The following is a 20736-nucleotide window of genomic DNA, read 5'->3' as shown; positions in this document are numbered from 1 at the left end:
CCTTCTCTCTTCCCTCCCTCACTCTCTCTAGAGTCTCTGTGTCTCTCTCTCTCTCTCTTTCTCTCTCTCTCTCTCTCTCTCTCTCTCTCTCTCTCTCTCTCTCTCTCTCTCTCTGCCAGACAACACCCCAAGCCTGGATTAGGGACAATTTATCCACAGGCAGAGGAGGAGAATTCCAACCTGCCAGAGCCTTCCTCTGCTCTGTTTGTTGCCTGCTTCCCTGTGGTTGGGTGGGGATAGAAACACAGCCTAGCAGCTCACAAACTCTCAGGGAGCCACCCCCCCCAAGTTCCCCAGATGCCCAGAAAAGTGGAAAGGTGTCCTGAGCCTCTACCCCACCCCAGTGACTAACTGGTCCCCATGGCTCAGCTAACCTTCGCCCTCTTCTCCTCATATGGCAGGTGGGTGAGAGACTAGTCTGCCAGGCTCTGGGGGCTGAGGAGCCCTAAGGAGCAGCTGCCCTCAGAGCCCCCATATCCTGATATTCTCCAGTTGATAAATGCCATTCCCCCAATAAATAACTAGGGAAAATGCCGCTATGCCCATTGCAGGGGGAGGATGTGTGGTGGGGGAACAGGGTTGGGCTGGGACTAAGGCTCCCTTCACGGTGCTCCAGGCGCAAGGCAGAATCACATGTTTCCCATTAGCTGCTTTGGCCTCCTTGTTCGGGGGTGTTGGCTGGGGGAGATTTGTTCTGGTTGCAGACACCAGCAAAGACCACACAAGAGAGAGAAGGAAGGGGGGTTCTGTAACAAACACCATAGGCACAGAGGAAGAGAGACAGAGAGACAAGGACAGAAGACAGAGGCCAGTAAAGAGAGGTGAACAGAGACTGTGAGGGACAGGGACAAGGAAGGAGGCAGGCTGGGCCCCAGACTGAGACTGAGCTCAGGCCAAGAAGGATCCAGAGAGGGGCAGAGAAGACAGCAGTCTGACAGGGATAGCCTCGGAGAAGGGAGGCTAGAGACTAGGTTGAGGTACAGGAGCCTCAAGAGGATGGTGGGGTGGAGAGAGGGAAGGCTAGGCTAGGTGAGGGTCTCACAGGCTGGGAAGTGGGTGCCCAGGCGGGTGGCGGGTGAGGGCAGCCAGTGCCTGAGCCTCCCGCCTGCTGACCCTCAAGCCTTGGAGATAACAGACCCGAATAGTGCTGACTTGCGGTTCAGAAATCCAATATCCTCCGCGGCACACTAATCGACTACCTGAGCCCCAGCCCGCGTGAGCTGCCCCGATTAATCCTGCGGCTCCACAGCCTTAATTAGTTTAACAGTTTCAGGGGCAGGAGAGGCAGGCAATAGGGTCCTTAGGCCTATGGGGACACTGCCTGCAAACCCTGTCTAGTGCACTACCTCCTCAGACACACTCCTGCCTAGGCCCCAGAGGCCCCTCCCCACACTACCTGAAAAACACTGGGTTCCTTCTCCCGAGGCACAGTTCCAAGGGCTGGTACTTGGTCAGAAGGTAGGTCATGCAGTATGAAGACCCCCCGCCCCCACTTTCTGTGCTTAGGGCCTCAAGTGTTTCCTCTGGCCAGCCTTTTGGGGACCTTGTGGCCCACATGGGGAAGTCCCACCAACTGCCAGCCACACACAACAGGGTACTATGTTGTCTCTTTAGGGGGAAAGACAGGCCCCTACCTCTCTAACATCATCCCAGCAGCATGAGACACTCATGCAGGCCACCCTCACAACAGTCAGTCACTGAGAATCCTCCCAACATGAACAGCCGAGCTGCAACCTGTTGCTTCCTTCAAAGTGTGAGATGGTCATATCTGATGCCCCCAGATGGCACAAGGCAGATATCCAGTCGTCACCCTTCGACAGTGTGACTACCTAACCGGGCACCTCTTACCCATTGACAGGATGTGGGATGTAGAGAAAACCTGTCATAGACAGTGAACCAAAATAGTTCCCGCCATGGGAGAAGTAAGTCTCTTCCACCCACAAAGTATGACCAGGGACACAACCATGTCCTTCTCAGAGTCCCCCATCTAGACATGACATCCCACCCACATCCCTACCCCATCACTGTCACCAGCCTGGGTGGTACTGTCTGTCCTCTGCCTGCAGGAGCGAGCGTCACAGCTCACAGGGCATGAATGTCACCCCAGCAATGCTAGAACCGGGCACAGCCACACGTTGCCCCAGTGACAAACGCTTCTGGCCCCAGGAGGAGGTGGAGGCACACAGGGCTCTGGGTGTGACCTTGCTCCCTGGACAACAGGAGGGCCTTCTGCCTGGGTAACCAGCAGCCAGGTGCTAAGAGGAGACTGGGAAGGAAGCTGTCTGGGCACACACAGACAACCTGGAAATGTCACCTCCCATTCCATTTCTAATGAACTCAAGGAGGGGGTAGGATAGTGGCTGAACTCCCCTTTGCTGTGAACGGCTGCCCCTCTCCACACTTCAGACCACAGAACTAGGGATAGGGACAAGGAGGACAAAGTCCGGGAGCATGACTCACTAAGGGAACAGGCCCAGCCTGCTGGCTAGAGTGGTGTGGAAGGCTAGGAGCCAAGAGGCCCGGGTTCAAGTCTATGCTCCTCCTAGGCCAAGCTGGGTGACCTTGGAGCAGCAGCCCAGCCTCTCTGGCGTAGGGGAGAGAGAAGGGGCTGAGGAAATGCTGGGGTCAGAAGCAGCTTTACAGAAGGGAAGCAGCTCCCACTCCCCGCCGCTTCTTCCTCAAGGGCCCTCCTAAGACCACAGGACACAAGCAGAACAGGAAGAGAGGGAAAAAATAACTGGGGAGCTGAAGTCCCTACAGGTACAGGCTAGACCAGCATCAGCTAAACCCTGTCTCCACTGCTGGCTTCCCAAGTGGACTGTTTCTTTAAGGCAGCCTGAGACGTGGGGTGGGGGTGTTGAGGTGTTGCTGGATATAGGACAGACTGCCTTAAGCTGAAACCATGGAATCAGACCCGGTCTGTCCTCCCCCTCACCTTTACCCTCCACCTCACTTGGACTACCTCAGAACCACGGACTGGAGCAACAGCTCAAAGGGAGGAGAACACACTCCAGTCCCCTCCTGTCCCCATGACCCACAACAGCACCTGCTGCACAGGACTAAAGGACCTGAGACTGCAGTGTTCAAGGGCCCCCTTGCTGTATATCCAGAGAGGGACAGACCAAACCTGAGGTCACACAGCCGGCCTGCAGCAAAGGCCACAACTTTCCTCAGCAACATTCTCAGAGCAGAGTCCTTCTAGCCCCTGGGGGTGGCTAGAGCTAGGGGGCCCTGGGGGACTTAGCAAAAAAACGTGGTGACAGATGGCCTGCCAAGGCAGCGGCGATCTGGGCGGCTGGCATGCATGCTCGCTCGCTCCCGCGCAGGGAAGCAGCTAATTTTAGCTGAGGCCTCCATGCCAGCTTTGCTCCCCCCACCCACCCGCCAAGGGGGCCCAGCATGCCTTGCGTGCAACCTGCCTCCCCTGGCACCCCTACCTCCCTACCTGACCCCTTTGGTGAATGGTGTCCAGACCCCAGGGTCCTAGAACTGTCTGCCAGACTAGGCCTCACCACACCCGGAGGCCAGTGCTGTACCCTGGAGGCCTGGATCCCTACCCTAGGGCCTGTTTGCCCAACTCTTCATTGGAGGACGACGACAGGAGGAAGGCCGGAGGGCTGGACACCAGGGCTGCCAGCCCTGTGGAGAGGTGGACACTGCCTCCCTCTCGGCACTGGAGGAGACAGGACCTTGATTTCACCAGGACTCTCCCCGGTGCTGTGAGCAGTGAGTTGCCCGAGCCTTTCCTTGTTCCTCATAACTCTTTGTTCCAGGAACTCAAAGTACTTTAAAGCCACAGCTAGCGAGTATGGAAACTGAGGCACAGCCTGAGAAAGCCATCATATCGGGAGCAAAGGACGAATCTTAGGGACCAGTGCGGCCTAGGTACCCTACAAGATAGCAGGGAGTTCTCATTTGTGCCACTTGCGCTACTAGAAGGGTGACCAAGTAGGGAAGGCCTCAAATTCTTCATCTGGCACCCCATTTTCTACAAGTTCTTTAATCTTAGACTCTGCCCATTTCAAGTTCAATTACATATGCCCAGTGGGGCACCCAGGGCATAGAGTTCCTACTAAAAAGCCTTTCTTTGGGGTGACCCTGCAGGGCTACTCTCAGCTCTCTGGCCATTGGTTACAAGGCAGATGACCACAGACAGGGAACAGAAGAATCTTGTAAGAAATCTGAATTTAGAGAGAACCGGGAGGACAGAGAGGATGAGGAGATAAAGGCAGAGAGTCAGAGGAAGATCTTGGGGGCAAGAAAAACAGCCTAAGGAGAAAGGAAGAAGGGAAGGGATGGGAAACAGCTGCAGAGAGGTAGGGAGAACATGACAGGAGAGACAGCAAGAAAGACTCAGGAAGAATGTGAAAAGGAGGGAGAAAAAGACAAAGAGAGAGAGAGAGGGAGAGAGAGAGAGACAGGCAGGATGATGCAGAGACAAAGACACACACAGAGGGAGAGAGATGGAGGAGCTTGCCACAGACAGGCCTAGGCACAGCAACCCGGGGAGCAGGAGACAGAGGGACCGACACACCCAGAGACTAGCGGAGACACTCAAGAGGGTGAGATGCACTCAGAGAATGGGGTGAAAAGAAGGGGGAGACACTAAGTGATGGATAGAGTGTGGGGGACAGTAGGAGCAGGCAGGGGTGGAGGGAGGGGCATGAGCAGGAGGGGTGATGTCGCCAGAACTGGGGGGCTTGGAGGGGGAAACAGAGGACAGAAATGGAATGTGGCTCTGGGCATGAGGCTCACAGATGCCTCGGCTCTGGTTTCAGCTGGGGCAGTTGGCTGCTTGGGGGGTGGGAGGGTGGGCAGGGCTGTCAAGGGAGGGGGGCCTGTTGCCATGGCGGCAGGCACGGCAGGGGCACAGTCTGCTGGCACTTGGAGCTCTGGGCATGGTAGGGGGCTGACTAAGGGGGAAGGGGTATGTGATGAAGAAGCTCGCCCCTGCCCTCAGGGCTCTACCAGGAAGGAAGTTTCCAGAGAGCAAATGGAAGATGCTGGAATGGAATGGGGCTCTTGGGCCTTGTCCAATCCCAGGGAGGCACCCTTCCCCAGGTCACATGTGCCATCCCAGGGTTCCACCTGCATGTCTCAGGATGTCCCCTGGGGATCTTCCTCTTCTGTCCCCTCCAGTCTGGCTGAAGATCCCACATGCTGCTGCTGCCTTTACTTGCAGGGAAGCAAGATTGTGAATTCAGGATCTGTAATCCTAACGCAGAGCCCAGGCCTACCGGGCTCCAGTTGCCAAGGCGACGGTGGGTCAGAGGGCAGTGCAGGGCGCCCGTTCCTCCAAGTCAGAATCCCAATTGTTAAAGCCCAAGAATAAACAGCTGAAGCGGCTGTGGGGGGGCTGGGAGGGGGGGTGCTGAGGTCTGCATCGGCTCAGTGTGGTGTTGTCAAGCGAGATGTCACTAATTGTCTGAAGGAACGGGCTGAGGCAGCTCTTAACTGCTTCTGTGCCACCGGAGACACCTTGGCTGCTTGGCCCCATCCCCGGGGCTTCCCAGCATTCCACTAGGCCAGCCTGTGGGTGTGTGCAGGGGAGTGCTGGGCCAGCAAGATCTCCGCCTCCCTTGCACTGAATCCCCAGACTTTGGCTCCCAACACTCCTCTTTGCCCAACTTGGAACCTCCCACCTGCAAGCTACATCTTTATGTCCCCAATCACTGGGCTCACAGTATTTCATGAAGTCCAGAATTGCTTCCCTTGGCCTGCAAAGGCTCTCTTAGCTGCCCAAACATGGCCTCCTCCCTCTTCCCCAAGTCAAAGGTCTGTTACAGATGTGTGGAAGGCAACGACTGACACACCCAGTGCTCTCCTGTCCTGGTGCTTGCAGGGAGGGATGGGGTTGAATGTCTCCCTGGCCTCCAGCGCTGGCTCTGTTGCTCCCTGCGTGGCTCTGGGCAGCTTCCCTTCCGTAAGCTCATTTCCTCACAGTCTGTCCCAACCTAAACATCTAGTGGTGCCTTTTCTGACTCATGCCATGTCCGTAACCCTGTTCCAGAGCTCCCAATAAAGATAAATCACACACAGAAGGGGCAGTGTCTAGTACCCAGCAAACTGCCTCATGGAGAGCTGGGGTTATTGTTATACCTCAGCAGCTGTCCCTCTGCACAGTGCTGAGTGAAGGTAATGGAAGAGGTGCCTTTACTGGAGGTGAGGACAGATTCTGGCAAGGTTTTCTCCAGAAAGTAGTATCTGGTAAAATGGAGATGGGAACTAGAAAGAACCAGAGGCTTCCAGAAGCAGTCTTTTTAAGATTTTAAGCTGGGCCTGTGGTCTCAGGATCCCAGTTCAGCCTCTCACTGTAGGAATGGGGGATGCCTTTGAGGTCTCCCCGCCCCTCCTCAGTCCAGCCTGTTCTAGGGGCTCCTGCTGACCCCACCCACTGCACTCCGGAACTCAGGAGATCAGGCAAGGCTCCAAGGGGATAGGTCCACCTGGAGTGGTATCTCAAGGAGGGGGGGCAGGGCTTTGGGCACACCAGCTCCTGACCTTCTTGCTGGGGTCTTCAGTACAAGTCTCCCCCTGCCCAGGACTGGAGAGGGGACTCAGAAAACACCCACACCACTCAGATGGATACCTGTGGGCAGAGGCACAGTCCGTGGGCTGGGATCTGGGCTCAGAAACAGGGGATCCCCTAGAGAGAGCCCAGCCCAGCTGGGGGCTGGAAGCGGACAATAGACTACTTGTTCTCAGGATGCCTGCGCCTTCTCAAACATACCTACAGCCGCTCTCTGGGGACACTTACACCCACAGAGCCACACAAGGCCTGCCAGGGTGGAGTTGGGGGGGGTGTCAACAATAGGTACAGCCAACCCTAAACTGAACCAACCCTTACCTCACAGAGAAGGCCACTCACCTCATCTTCCAACCAAGTCAGCTAGTAATGGCCCCCACAGCCCGAGGCGCCTGACTGAGACAGACCCAGCCAGTCTCAAAGCTGCTCTCTCCTTCCTATGTCTCTAGCTCACCAACTTCTCTCTAGAGTCAGCCTGGCAGCTAGTGAGATCTGTTATCATTCTTTTTATTTTTGGTAGTGCTTGGAATTGAACCCAGGGCGTCAAGCATGTTAAGTGCCCTAGTCCCAAGTTCCACCGCACCTTCTCGCTTACATTACTTTCTACTACCACCTACTCTGCTCCACTCTGCAGACAGGTAAACATTTAGGCTAAAGGCCTGCTTTAGTGTTTAGAGTCCTGATCTCAATGCTAAGACAGAGGCAAAGATGTGAACTCAAGCCAAGCTTGATGTAAGAGCCCACGTTCTTGCATCGTGTTCTCTCTGTCCCCTACCACACCATCTTAGACCTCCAGCACCCTACCACATACATGACCAGACAGCAGAGACATGTCTGAATGGAAGTGTAATTGCCCATCCCACACACATCTCAATGCCAGTCTAGCACCAATCTGTGCTGGTAATTCTAACTCCTCGGTGTTTCTGCTGTCCCACTCCATGCTGGCCCGAGGAACCTCATCACAGAGAGCTAGAGCAGGAGCTGAACCAGAAGAGGCCATCTTTAACATTTCCAGCAGGGTCACCTCTAACTCTCCTAATCCCAGGATGACAAAGCACTCTGCACAGGCTGGGGTGCCTGACCCCATGGATCTAGGCACACACCCCCCCCCCCTTACAGCCCCTGATGAGAACAAGTCTAAACAAACTCCTTCCTGGGGATGTGAAAGCCCCTTTCCTGGGGAGGCGATGTGTGATCCCAGAGCCTAGCTAGGGAGCAGGATCAGGTTACCCTCTCCCTAGCAGTGCCCTGGGCTCCTTGGGGCTGACCTTTCACCTCATCCCGGCCTAGACCCAAAGGAGGGGAGCCCAGGATGCACCTCCTGTTAACCCCCTGCATTCCTTATTTGATTCCTGGGCTCCTGCCAGAGCCTAGGGGGTCTAAAGAAGCCTAGACAGGCATGGCAACCTCTCTCTAGCCTCCCAGCCTCAGCATCCAGTTTTCAAGGAGCTTTACAGAAGGCGCATCCCTGCCCCCTGACCATGCTGTCCTGCTGGGATCAGATACCTCAGCCCAAGCAGCTGAAAATGACCTGGGCTATTTTCGCTCCAGGATCATGTTGCAACTCCCCCTGAGCTGGCTGCTTCCCACACCTCTCCAGACCATCACTGCCCACCCTCATCTCTCACCCATAATCACTGACTAACAGGATAGGAGGACTCTTAGCTGGCCTAAGCTCTTCATGATTGAGGCCATGAGGAGCCAGTCATGGGGCTGGGCACAGAACCAGGCTCTCTGGGTTCCCGCCCAGGTCGCTTTCTAACAGTTCAGCACAGCCTGCTCTGTACCCTAGATGCCAAAGCCTCTGACCCAGCCAACCTCCCCCAAGCACCAGAAAGTCACTTTGGAGACTCTGGAGGCTACCCATAAGTCCCCGGGCCGCTCTGCATGTTAGAAACTGCCTCTGCTGCACTCCTTTTTGTTTAGAATTGGTTATCAGGTCTGTACACCTATGCCAGACTCGCAGGCCTACCTGGAAGGTTTGAGGGTAGAGAAAGTGGGAGCAAAGATGGTGAGACTGAAGCTTTCAAAGTTTAGTCCCAGCTGCTCCTTGTCCCCAGCTCCTTGGTGGAGTACACCCCACCCCCCCCCACACACACACACACTTCCTCCCATCAACTCCCTCCAGGCCTCTGCCCTCTCTGCTCTAAGTTCCAACCCTCCTGGGAAGGAATGTGACTGGTCAGGTCTGAGCTGACCATGAGTGGTTATAAGGCAATAGACACCCCTCATACTCCCATCCCCCAACCTGGGGGAGCTCACATACCAAGGTGGGGGGCAGCTTAACCCCTTGCAGCCTGGCTTACAGAGGGGTCTATGCTTCCTTTGACCAGCCCTATTTATAATGGCTTCATAGAGGGTAGAATGTGTTCAAGTAATAGGAAGGGGTCATCTGCCTGCCAGGCTAGTCCTCATTAAGAAATCCTTTGCTACCCTAAATGTTTTATCTCATCTCCCATAAGACGGGAAAACAGCCAGGAACTGGCGCTGAGGGCAGAGAGTAATCTTCAGGAACCCCAACCTCGGGAGTCCCTAGTCTGATGGGAGAAACACAACCCTGCCCCGGGGGAGTCTGTTGGGGGAGACCAGGCACAGAGGCTGGGACAAAGAGCTGAGAGCAAGAGAGAGAGCCCTGAGCTGCTAACACAAGTGGGAGGAAGCCAGAGCAGGCAGGAGAGTGAGCCAGGTGGGGTCAGACCGGGCAGGCCTCCAGGAGGCCCCTAGCCCTACACCCCTCCCCCCAGGCTCTGGAATCTCGGGGGTCAGGGCCGAGGGACAGCTCCACCCCCTGCTCCCCTCAGGCTCAGGAATTTCCACCAGCAAATGGGGGGTTGGGGGGGGAGGCTTCGGACTCCATCCAAGTTGGCTCCCACTGGATTGGAAACTGCAGCTACTCCTAGCCCCCACCTCCACCCAAGCCCCTAAGGCTGGCCCCCAGCCCTCTTCTCTCCCCCCTGCCTGGGCTGGCATAGTGCGTGCCAGGCGCTGGCAGAAAACAAACCCGCCGGGGTGGGTTTGCAGGGAGCGGGGTAACCTTGACACAGTTGCAGCCGTCGCTAATGGCAGACACACACTCCGCCTGTTCTGGGGGGACTGTTGCCGTTGCTAGGAAACCGGCAGCCGCGTGAATGGAAATGGGTCAGTAAACCTGGGGAGAGATAGTGTGACACTCGAACCACTGCAGCTGCTCCAGCCCACACCGAAATCCCTCCTCTTCAATATTTATCACTCCCGCCTGGGCCCTCAGCTCCTGCCAGACCCGGCACCAGCCTGGCCCTCAGGTTCTCCCCAAGGCCTGATAAGGATGGAGGGGGAGAAGGCAATGGTTGTTGGGGTTGCTTATCCACTGTTGGGGTGGGAGGTGCCTCGGGATGGAACTAGTTCTAGAGAAGATTGAACAGGAAACAGAATCTAATCCCACGGTGGGGGAAGGGGTTAAAAGGTCAATTCACGCCTGTTCCTGACTTAGGCACCGTGGTAAAATTACGGTGAGCGAGCGGCCTAGGCCTGCCTGGTACCTACACCGCACTAGAAGGGGCAGATTTCCAGCCTCTCTTCACCCAGTTTTGGGACCTCCCTCTTGATAGGAGCTAGAGGAGTAAAGGCACCCAAAATATGAACCAGATTGATCGGCAGCCTGAAAATACCAATTGATAAGCCCCATACAATCAGATGGCATCCCAAAAGATCAGGGGCTGCCTACTCTCTTAAGACACACCCTCCAGATAGTCACTGCTCAGGAAATCTTGACAACAACCCCACAAAGAATCCTTCACAAGAGAGCAACTGCAATTCCAAATAGTGCAAAGAGGGCAAGCCTTCCCCTCTGGGCGAGGCTGGAGCCTGTGCAGCACAGCCCCTAAACCAAGCCCGCTAGCTTATGTATGGTTGTTTTCCTTCCTTCTCATGGCCAGCCTCCTTGTCTAGAGCACACCCTGATCCACTGTCACTGCGATGACTCTTCTGGGGACACACACACACACATCCCACAAGTTAGCTGCCTCATGCTCAGCACCCCATCCCTAGTGACTGACTGGTCCCTGACACACACATTCCTTTCCTCTCTCTCCCTCTGTCTCTGTCGCTCTGTCTCTCTCCAGCTTACAGGAATATAGAAACCCTGGGAGTCTGCAACACTGCTCATTTGGGTAACAAGCCCCCTCCACCCACCATGATTCCCGTCAGAATCCCTGAAGGGTTTGTTTCTTACTTACTGTAAGGAAGGTGCTCTAACTAACTCGCTCTCCGGGAGGTGTGGGGGATACCTTGACAGGGTTCTCCCAGTCAACTTGGTTCTCTGTGTGCTATCTCCTAGGACACATCAGTCAACACAGGCTTGGAGCCTGTCAGAGCTAGAAGGTGCCTGAGGGAGTAACTTATCCAGCCTGCGTCAAGAAGGGAACAGAGACACAGAAGAGAAATTGCCTGCTCAAAGTCACACAGCCTAACTGTTGTTTTTCAATCCATTACTGTGAGCCCTCTGTGGGTATGAGAAACTAGCCAGATACATGCATGTGTATTTTTTTGTTTCTGCACACAGGATTGCTTTGTGTAGCTCTGGGTGTCCTTGAACTTATTTGGTAAACAAGACTGGCCTGGAACTTGCAGAGATTCGCTTGCCTCTGCCTCCAGAGTGCTGGGGACTAAAGTCGTGTACCACCACTCTCTGGCTTGCACATTGTTAACTTCTGATGGGACCTGTTTTACAACCTTGCTGCTTACTCCCTAACCCAAACCGCAACACTCTGATTCCCAAACAGGTTGCCTCTGTGTAGTGGCTCAGAGTGGACTGTGCTGGACTTCCTGGTCCAGCCAAAGGGCAAGTTCCTGAACCCCAGAGTATTGCTAGGACCCACAGGTTTCTCCAGCCCATACACATAGCATTCAAGCAAAATCAATTTCCAGGGTATCCATGTCCTGTATTATTTAAGTAGATCTCTGCCAGGATGTCCCTGGGACGGTGAGTTGGATGAATTGAAGAGATAGGTGTTCAAGGTAGTTTTATTTAACCATATATAATAATTGGTGGTGTTGGGGATTTAAATGGAAGGCCTTCGGCCCGATAGGCAGTTCCATCTCTAGTCCATTTTGCAGAAAGGCAAACTTGAGGTTCAAGATGTCAAGTTTACAGTCAAATGTAACCTTTGTTGTTTTGAGACAGGGCTTCACTGGGTAACCTGGCTGGCTTCGACGGTACGGAGATCCACCCGCCTCTGCCTCCTAAGTGCTAGGATTAAAGTCCTTCACATTAGCCCTACTGAAAGGAATCTTGGGCTCCTTCCGGTGTGCTAGTCTTTCTCAATGGAGAAAGGCCAATCAAACAGAAAACAGAACCAGGGTAAGTGGGGGTGGGGAGAAGGTGTGAACAACAGGTCCAGGTGTACTTCCTGGGCTGGAGTGGAGCCTAGGGGAATTTGAATTTGAATCTGTGCATCTGGCGGCGGCGTGGTGGAAAGAGAGCAAGGAGCCCCAAAGGAAAAAATCCTACTGACCTTAAGCCGGCCTGGGCCTTACACCTGGAGACGCCAAGCTTTGTCCTCTGCCAGCCCCACCCCCCAGCGGAACAGTGGGAGCATCCGGAGGAGACCAGCCCCCACCTTGGGCATCAGTTTCCAGTCCACACTTAGTTCAGGCTGGGGAGGAAGGACTTTATAATTTAATACATTGTGCCAAGAACTGGTTTCCAGCACCCAGCAACTTACAAGGTCTCTTACTCCGTGTAGATCTACCTGAACCTAACAGTAAGCACGGGTTTAATGAATAAATGAACACTCAATGAAGCCAACGGCTCTCCCTCTCCATCCCCTTCTCACGAGACACTGATTACCTTGGGAAACCACATTATACAGGGACCAGTGGAAGGCAGATGGGATTAATGCTTTAAGGGTGGCCTCTATCCTCCTGAAAGCGACTGCTGTTACTCAGGTGTCCTTACTATTACTATGAGTTGGCCCCACACTAATTGCCTTACACGTGCAACTTTAAGCCCCACAAGGCCTAGTTTTTCAGAAAAGTCAAAGGTAAAGGAGTAAAGAGACTTGCCCAAGGACACTGAACAGTGCAGGGCAGAGAAAGAATCAAACATGCCTACTACCACCGATGCTCCGGTTTAACGCGGCGCGGTGAGCTCGGTGGGGGCGGGAATGTAACTGAATCGGGGCCTTCGGCTGGGAGTGGCCAAACGGTTCATCCGTACTTTACCAAACCGTACTAGAATTAGGCAAAGTTGTGGGGAAACTAATCTCTGAACACACGCGCGCGCGCACACACGCCCAATAGTGAAGTAAAAGAAAAGAAAAGAAAAGAAAATGAAGAGCCCTGAGAGGTCACTTACCAACTCCCCTGGCTTTCGGGGCTCCGGTAAACGGGACGCCCTCCCTCCCGGGTCCCTTTTCTGGACTCCCTGACTCGCAGGGTGCAGAGTTATGCCCCAAACCAAGCCGCTGCCGGAGTTGGGGAAATCATCAAGGATGGTCCCCAGCCGTCCGCGGTCCACTGGCTCGGTCGTTGCCAGAGAAGGGGGCCTGGGAGCGAACGGCCTCGCCTGCCTCCAGCAGAGAGGAAGCCCTTCGACGCCTCGGCTCGAGCAGGAGGCGCGGGTCTGCCGGCCGAAGGAAGCCGCTCCGAGGTTTTGCCGCCGCCCCTCGAGCTACCTGGCCGCCCGGTGGCCGCGCCTGCGCCCCCGCCCCCTCCCCAGGAGGCCGCAGGGCTTCTGACTCCGGCGGAGGTGACGGGGCCGAGAGGGAAACCAGGCGGCGGGGGGAGGGGCGTCGCCTGCACCTGGCCCCTGTCCGCCGCCCAGGCCGGGGAAGGGCGGGCCTGGACCCCCGCCAGCCCCGAAGGAGCGGCGGGGGAGGGGAGCCTCTCGCCTCGCCCCGGGGAGGTCCGGGACTGGGGCGGGGAAACCTCCCGCACCCCCGGAGCGGCGGCGGCGGAGGCTACGGAGACGCGTGCGGGGGTCGGTCGGCTCGGCGCCCCCTTCCCGAGCCGCGCCGGGCCGGCTCCCCCGGCCGCTCGCGCTCTCCAGCTGCAGGAAATTCCAGAAGCTCTCCATCATCCCGGCGCAGCGCGCCGCCCGGGCTGCCAAGGCTCCCCGAAGGAGAGCCACATGCCGGCCGGCCGGCCGAGCGAGCGAGCGAGCTAGCAAGCGACCGCGCGGCCCGCCCTCGCCCCCACCCAGTCCCACTCGGCGAGGCAGCCACGTCGCCCGGCCCGCCGCTCCTTCCCGCGCCCCGGGAACGGCGGAATGCGTGGCAGCCCCGGCCGGGGGCTATTTTGAGCGGGAGGGGAGCGGCCCGGCCGCGCTGTTTTCGGCTTTTTCCTGGCCCCCGTCCCGCTAGCCGGGGCCCTCGGCTACCCGCGGAGGAGGGACACGTGGAAGGGGAGGGGAGGGCCGCTTCGATCCGGCTCGGGGCTGGGGAGGGCCCGGGAGACACCCGGCCCGACTCGCTTGCTCTGCCGGTCGAGCGGCAGAATTGCTAACACCGCCTGATTGCGGCTGGTGGCTGCGAGGCGCCCGCTACCTGCACGCCCCTCCTCCGGTGAGCGCCCGCGGCCCGGGCACTCCCTCCCCAGCGGCGGACTCAGGCCTCACTGGATAGCGCCGCCGAGCACCAGTGGCCAATCACCGGCCTCGATTTCCTTACCTGTAAGTTGGGATGAGCTACCCGGCTTTATTCGGAGAGTACCTTATTCACTTTGCCGTGCGCCTTTTCCTGAGCAAAACTTTTTTTTTGGGGGGGGGGGCATTTATTGAGAGGGATTTAAAAAGCCCCCCCCCCTTTCAGAGTAAAAGTCCCTTACACCAAAACAGTGTATTTTCATACAATACATTTACATCTAGCGCCTACTTCATATTAGTGGCCAACAACACGCACACTGGCTCTGCAGTATCAAAAAGCATTAACTCCATTATGGTCCCAATAAAGATACAGTGTTTCTTGCCGGAGGAAACTGAGGTTCAGTAGTGACCTGCCAGAGGTTAGACAGCAACACAGCCCAAAATCAGACAAACTGGCTTCAGAATATTACTGACACAAAGTAATTAAACCTTAAACAGAGGCGGAAACTAAAGCCCAACGTGTCAGAGTAGGTACCCAATACAGATCTCCCGACTCTTTAGTACCCTGCTGCAACAGTTGGGTCTGTTCAGCACCTACTGTGGGACAGCTAGAGGGTCTCCCGAATAGTGTCTAAAGATGGGTACCAAACTGGATGTCCAAGAGCCCAAAGACTGCACTCTGCTTTCCAATGCTCGTCTCGGACTACTTGGCCCCTGAAGTTAACTCATTTATCATATTCTAGACTCAACCCAGCCTTAGAGGTAAGGGGTACAGAGATGAGGAGAGACGCGACACAGGGCGGGCGCGGGGGGGGGGGCCGGGGGCATCCTCACAGAGCCTAGAGATGCTTCCTGCTCCCTACACACACACCACTCCAAGCAAGGAAACACAAAGGTTGGCAGTCACATATCACACACCCCCCCCTCCCGCCCCGGAAACCTGGCAGTTTATTTCTGTCTCCGGGTCCCCTGTTTCCATAGAGTCAGTCCAGGAAGGCTGGCAGCAGCTGGCTTAGAGGGGCAGGGTTTCTGCTCCAAGGGTCCAGCTGCCACCCTGCCTTCCCCCACCTACCAGGCCAGGACGGACTCCAGAGTCAGAGGTGACATTGGGATGAAAGGAAGGAGCTAAGAACCGGTGCCCAGAGGTGATGCCAAAAAGCCCTGAGAGGCGGGGAACCACAGTAGAGGTTCCACCTGGGGCCAGTTGGTCAGAACCCTGAGGGAGGGGAATCCTTTCTCCTCAACCCACAGCCCAGGTGCCCAGGTCTCCAGCTGGGCCAGTCTATACCGGCGCAAAGTGGCTAAAGGTGTAACCCAACACTTCAGCTCTATTTATTCCAGATAATTCTGCCTCATGATTCCTGGACCCTCGTCCCAAAGAAAAGGCTGCCACCTGTCACACGTGGCTTCTGAGAACACTGTTAGTCTCAAGTGAGAGATGGGTAAAATACATGGCAGTTTCTTTAGTCCTACTATTAAAAATGGGAAGTAGCTCAGCAGCCCTGTAGTGATGATATGCTGAGGTGACCCTACCTTTGATGTGCTGCGTTAGATATGATACATTAGCGAATGGATTTTGCTTCTCTTCTCTTCCTTAGAGCCCCCAGCACATGCCTGTAATTCCAGCACGTGGGAGTCTAAGAAAGGGTCTTAAGTTTGAGATGAGGCAAGCCTGGGCTACATTCCAAGCCTCCTTTGCGACAGAGACACCCTGTCTTAGGAAAAAAAAAAAAAAGTGGTTGCACGCCTTTAATCCCAGCACCAGGGAGGCAGAGGCAGGCGGATTTCTGTTGAGTCCAGGCTAGACAGAGCTGTGCAGTAAGACCCTGCCTCAAAATAAATAAATAAATAAATATTAAAAAAATAAGAAGAAAAGGATAAAAGAAAAAAAACAGGTTTTAGAAAATGTTTACTTCCTTCCACTGTGCTTCCACTGTTCTAGATCAGATGATGTTATGGTATATGACCAAAATTCTGCCAACTCCAGATCAATATCTGTACCTGTCAGATCACCCACTTCCCCAATCCAGACCACATCCTTATGGGGGGGGGGGTCTAAATCTCAACACCACGTGCTTCCCCATCCCCATCTGTGAATTTAGGCAAAGCCAGAGATTTTTAAGTATGTTCAGCCACTGTCAAATTTTTGGTTGTTATTGCTTCTTTTTGAGACATGACTATATTCTGTAGCCCAGGCTGGTGTGGCGCTCACTACAGAGCCTAGGCTAACCTCAGACTCAACATCTCACCTCGTGCCTGGACTTTCCTGGTGCTGGGATTACAAACAGGTGCTCACACTTGACTCTAGTCCAAGATCACCTTCCAGATGAGCCTGCCTGATACATCAGACTTATTTGCTCAGAGATCACTAATATTAGTTTAAAACCTGCACATCCTTCAGAAAGAAAAAGGCTTTTCACCAGGAGTTGGCAAATTACAGCCCATGGGCCAAATCCAGCCTGTGTCTATTTTATAAGTGAAGTTTTACTGGCACACAGCCTGGTCATCTGTTTATGCATTGTCTAAGGCTACTTTCAAGGTACCACAACAGAATGAATGGCCTACAAAGCCTTATAACTTTTACTATCTGACTCCTTACAAAAAGACCTATTCTAGACAGCCAAGTCCAATTCCCCACAAACCCATATTCCAGCCTGCCGAGCTAAGCCCCATCACTCCTGGCTATGCTCCTTGACAGAGCCCAGTGAGAACCTAATACGGGTGGGTCCCAAGCAGCTGGGGTGCCAGAGTCCACTGTAATCTCATCAGACGGACCCCAAGCGTCTTCTCTGGAATGAAGTCTCTACTTCTGTATTCCCCTGGAGAGTTCAAGGCCCACTGGCAGTTCTCAGTGGCCTTGGCACAGGGAGGGAGGGAGGGCAGATTCGAGACAGCACTGGAGCTGAGTCAAAGGGTCAGGGATAAGGCCTTCTCTGCCAGCCAGCTCAACGTAATCAGGTCATGAAGTTAGAGTAGCCTACACTCCACCCTTCCCCAGCAGCCACCATTAGCTGTAGGATTCTACAAGGCAGACTCTGGAAGCCAGGCCAGGGAGATCTACATGTGATGCTCCTTCTCAGCCCTCACCCGCATCACCTGATGCCTCTCACGCCTCAGGGCTAAGCTGGCATTGATGCAGCCCTTTTCCCTACCTCTGGCTTCAACTTCTCCATGGCTTTAAGACCCCTCCCAGGCCTGTCCTGGTCCCTGCCATTCCTCCCTGCTTGGTCCTAGAATCCTGAGCTAACTGTAATATCCGAGCTGAGGAACTCAGTCTTCCTTTGCAGCTGTGATTCTGAGCCAGTCACGCAGCCTCTGTAGGCCTCCTGGGCTACAGATCTGAACGAATAATGGTATCCGTCCCATATGCTGTGCGCAGCTTTCACAGGACACTCAGCGCCTGGTCCAGGAGAAGCACTTGGCGCTGGTGCCACTCTTAACTCACGCTGACCCTCCAGCTCAAGTCATGGACTTTTGTCACAAAATGTTAGCCAAATCGTTCTTATATATTTATCTGCAGAGAAGGCCCTAGCTCTGTCATCTTCTCAAAATGGATTCTTAGCTCCAAAAGTTAAAAAAAAAAAATCTAAATGAGAAAACAGGTATAACGAAGAAGGGACCCCACTTAGGAAGGACCAAAGGGCAACGTCCGAGAGTACGGAATCTCGGGTCTCATTCTTTTCTGCCAACCTGTCTCTGGCCTGACCTCATCACCAGCTCAGCCGTGGAGGTTCCTCGACGGGCTTCCCACCCCATCGCCTTCAAGGACTATCCTGTGTGTACTCAAATCCCACGTCCTGACTGTGACTTTGCCTTAGTGCTGATGTGAACTTCAAGGCTGAGGTCTCTGGCTTGACATTCAGTGGCCTTCGCAGCCAGCCTGGGCCCTGCTGATCACGTGACCCTTCGCTCTCCTCTGGTTAGTGGGCTATTTCTTCCTCTCCACCCATCTGAATACCACCCACAGACTCACTCAGTTCTGGACAGATCTGGCCCTGCTGGCTGACCCCCTTGCCCCCCATGCCTCAGGCCTGGCCAGTTGCCCCTGTGCCCTTAGGGTTATTCCTCCGTTCAGCCTTTCTCAGCTCACCCTGAACGGACCAGGCTGAAGTGTACTGACCATGCTCCTGACTCAAGGAAGTAGGCCACTTCCGTAACTATCCAGGCTGGCTCCATGTCTGGACGCTGGCTTTACTTTAGCATCTCTCTCTCTACTCCACACTCATTCTGCCACCTTGCCACAGGGACTCTCAGGGAATCAAGGGTGATTCTGGTTGTTTTTCCCTTTGAGCTTCAGTGTCTCCCACCTTACTAATGGGGACAGCAACATCTACACCTCACATGATATTCATGAAGGATAAATCACTTGTAAACTGTGGGCTGGGGGGGGGGGTTCTAATAAAATTTAACAATTCCAAATAGTCACTACAGCCTCTATCTGTAAGTTTATTTCAATTTATCATCTGTGCCAAGAGTGATGGTGTGCATCCATACTTCCAGATACTCAGGAGGCTGAGGCAGGAGAGTGGCCAGGAGTTCTACAGCAGCCTGGCCAACTCAGTGAGACCCTTGCTTCAAAAATCCAGCTGGGCAGTGGTGATGGCACATGCCTTTAATCCCAGTACTTAGGAGGCAGAGGCAGGTGGAACTCTGTGAGTTTGAGATCAGCCTGGTCTACAAATTTAGTTCCAGGACAGCTAAGACTACACAGAGAAATCTTGTCTCAAAAAACCAAAGTTATATATTCAGGGCACCCTTGCAATCTATCTTGTATGCTATTAAGTGCCATACTGCTTCAATTTCCTCCTTGGTACTTCTAGTAACCTTCTAACTACACACACAAACACACACCACACACGTTCTTGTTTGTGTTGGAGACAGGGCCTCACTATATAGCTCAGGTTGTCCTTGAACTCATGATGTTTTTTTCCTCAGCTTTCCAAGGGCTGGGGTTACAGAGACACCACCATGCCTAGCCGGCTAACAGACTAACATTCCACCTGCCTTGTCGTTGTTGTTTTATAAATACATCAATTCTGTTCCCTGCTTTTGTGTCCTAAAACAGCCTAGCCCCAGATGCACACATCCCTGAGGATGAAGGAGCCATGTCGGCCGGCCCGTGTTCCAGGCACTAGACTGCTCTCGGGTCATCTTGTACTTGGGTCAGGTGCTTCAAAGACAAGTGGTCAGGAGGAAGCTTGGTTAGGCTACCTCCAGAGCGCACCCTGTTAATAACTATGCTATACTTCCTTTCCTGATCATGAGCTACGCCTCTTACTGTCACCCATCAAATGGCCCAAGGCCACTAGCCCTCCCAACCCATCTTTACTAAGCCATTTCCTCCCATTTCTCAGCCCTTCACTATTCAGTCTCCCCTTGAAGTGCTTGGGCCCTGCCTAAAATGTTACGGGCCCCCATCTCTGTCAACTCAGCTTTAACTAGAGCTCGGCCAGTCCTGGGAGCATTCCTGCAGATCAGATTCCACTTCCCTTTACCTGAGCTCACAGCAGGGAGCCCATACAGACTCAGCCCACACTAACCCTGCTTCCCCATTGTGGAGGTTTTCAGCCCAGAGTAGTGGCTCACACCTATAAGCCTAGCCCTTGGAGGCCAACTCGGGAAGACTGCAGCAAGTTCAAATTTGAGGGCAGTCTGGACTTCGCAAGTCAGTCTCTCTCCCTCCCTCCCCCCTTTAAGTGTTTGAGCACAAGCATGTGCGCGCCCCTACGGGCACGCACACACTACAAGCGCGCCTAGTCCTCTTCCACTCCTACTTTGCTATTCCAGTCCCCAGTCCCTCTCCGGACAAAGGATTCCTCCTTCCTCTGCTGGATCAACCCCCAACCGCCACCCCCACTCCAACCCCCAACTAGCTTGACTCTTTGTGAAAAGTAGCTCCAGGCAGCCAGTGGTGGCCCAGGTCTTTCATCTCAGCATGTTGGAAGCAGAAACAGGCTGATCTCTGAGTTCCAGGACATCCTGGTCTTTATAGAGTGAGTTTAGGACAGGCTGAGGCTGTGTAGACAGACTTATCTCCGGAAGGAAGGAAGGAAGGAAGGAAGGAAGGAAGGAAGGAAGGAAGGAAGGAAGGAAGGAAGGAGAAAGAAAAGGTACCCTCGCCCCTACTAGGTAACTTCCTCCTTTTACTTTGTTTCCTGTGTGTGCGCACGTGTGCACACGCGTGTGATTTTCTGATTAGCTGTGTTACTTGGGGGATGTCGCTGTGCCTCTCGGAACCCATTTCCAACCTGCAGATGAGGATGATACCACGCTCTGCCTCCTGAGTGTGGTGCTCCACACTAAGCCCTCGGTGAACACCAGCCCACACTGACATTTTATTGTGTAGCTCATCTCCGTCCAAAGAGCGTCAGCCCGCTCAGTTCTTCCTTTCTGAACGGGGCCCCCCTACACACACTTCTTTCCAAATGATGATGAAAAGAAGACAGGTAACATGTTCAGTACCTTACTCTCTGTAGTGGTTGGAAACTTGTATGTTACCCAAGAGGCTCTTTGTATAACTTGTTAAACTAACTCGATCCTCACTCTCAAGAGGTGGGGAGAGCTACTAATGTGCCCATTTTCCTGACAATCAAGACCACGCACCATAAGCAGGACTTAGAGATTTTGTTTTGATTTCTGTATCTGTTTT

At 54.3% G+C, this 20736-nt stretch overlaps 1 protein-coding gene across 7 annotated transcripts in view; it reads right to left on the bottom strand.

The window, feature by feature from the left end:
- Ahdc1 (AT-hook DNA binding motif containing 1) overlaps positions 1–20736 on the bottom strand; it is a 72964-nt gene that overhangs the window by 31728 nt on the left and 20500 nt on the right. The window contains exon 1 of one of the 7 annotated variants that reach the window (XM_029475886.1): positions 12861–13489. The exons of the other annotated variants lie outside the window; for them this stretch is intronic. The gene's annotated coding sequence lies outside the window, so the exon portion shown is untranslated. Of the gene's footprint in view, positions 1–12860; positions 13490–20736 lie in introns of those variants that run through there. 7 annotated transcript variants of the gene reach the window in all.

The sequence above is a fragment of the Mus caroli genome, chromosome 4 (assembly GCF_900094665.2).
Source record: "Mus caroli chromosome 4, CAROLI_EIJ_v1.1, whole genome shotgun sequence".
Classification (NCBI taxonomy): Eukaryota; Metazoa; Chordata; class Mammalia; order Rodentia; family Muridae; genus Mus; species Mus caroli.
The sequence above is the reverse complement of the archived record's forward strand: the minus strand, read 5'-3'. Positions and strand labels throughout refer to the sequence as shown.